We start from the raw sequence: 1,181 nt of genomic DNA on the forward strand, positions 1-1,181 counted from the left end.
CGTCAGTGTATACGTACACGTGTTTGCTCATCCGTTTGCATGTGCGCCTCAGCCGCCACTTGATCACGTAATGAGTTCGTCCCGCCCGGTTTCCCTTGTTTTTCCCGCACGTGGGCGACGAAAGACAGCGTGATGGCGTCTATACTAAGGTAAATAGTGTCTTCCTCGTAACAGCTGGTTCTCCCTGAGCACTTCGACTCGAACATTGTTGTCTCGGTCGTTTCCCGCGGGCTCATTCGTTTTCGTCTGTCAATACTACGTCAAGTGTTCGACAATTACGGAGACATTATCCCCGCGCCCTCTAAAACACCTCACGCCCACCGGCTTGCTAGGGCGACCAATGAAAACGCAAGGGAGGGAAGCAGCGCGTTCTGATTGGCTGTCGCAGAGAGGAAGTCCGACGGCTATGGCGACTCGTGCCTGCGTAGGGAAGATATCACGCCGTTTTCTTTCCCACGAGCGACAACGTTGTAAAATTGCAATTAAGGTTTTAACACCGGTCGGGTGATGGACGGAGAGACTAATGGCAGCGGGAAATCAGGTCATTAAATTTCTATAAATATGCTAAACATTACCACAAGGCCCATAGGTCGTAAACCATGTAAATTTCAAGGTTTGTATTCTGCTTTAGTATCTTCACAGCAAACTTCATCAAATAACATATACCTGCAGTTGCACCGAAATATATATTTTTAATCATCTATCATATAACCATATATGCAAAGGCGCCGTATAATTTTTTTTATCTATTAAGATTGCTTTGACATGATTTGACTCTTTTTTTCCAAGACGTCTCACCTTTTGTAATGTCAGGTGTAAACAAAGATATCATAAGTAAACGAAGTAATTTAGAAATTAATCGGTATTACAAAAGACTGCAAAAAGAAAGTAATTATAAGGTCCATAGCAAGTGCAGAGCAAGCGCTTGTATTAAGCAACAATAAACCTTAAAAAGAACCTCATATTTAATTTGCAAAATTACCCAAAATCTTTCCTCCGTGTCAATGCTTCTTTACAATCACCTCTTCTTCCTCTTAGTTAAGCTTTTGCAAAACTGTTACGTTAACGTTATTAGTGTTTGCCCAAGTAATTAAAGTGATTTTTCCTTTATCACTGCATTTAATTGAAATGATTTCCTCATATAAGTTTCCCCTACGTGCATCTAGCTCCCTCTCCTATCG

The sequence above is a fragment of the Penaeus monodon genome, chromosome 21 (assembly GCF_015228065.2).
Source record: "Penaeus monodon isolate SGIC_2016 chromosome 21, NSTDA_Pmon_1, whole genome shotgun sequence".
NCBI lineage: Eukaryota > Metazoa > Arthropoda > Malacostraca > Decapoda > Penaeidae > Penaeus > Penaeus monodon.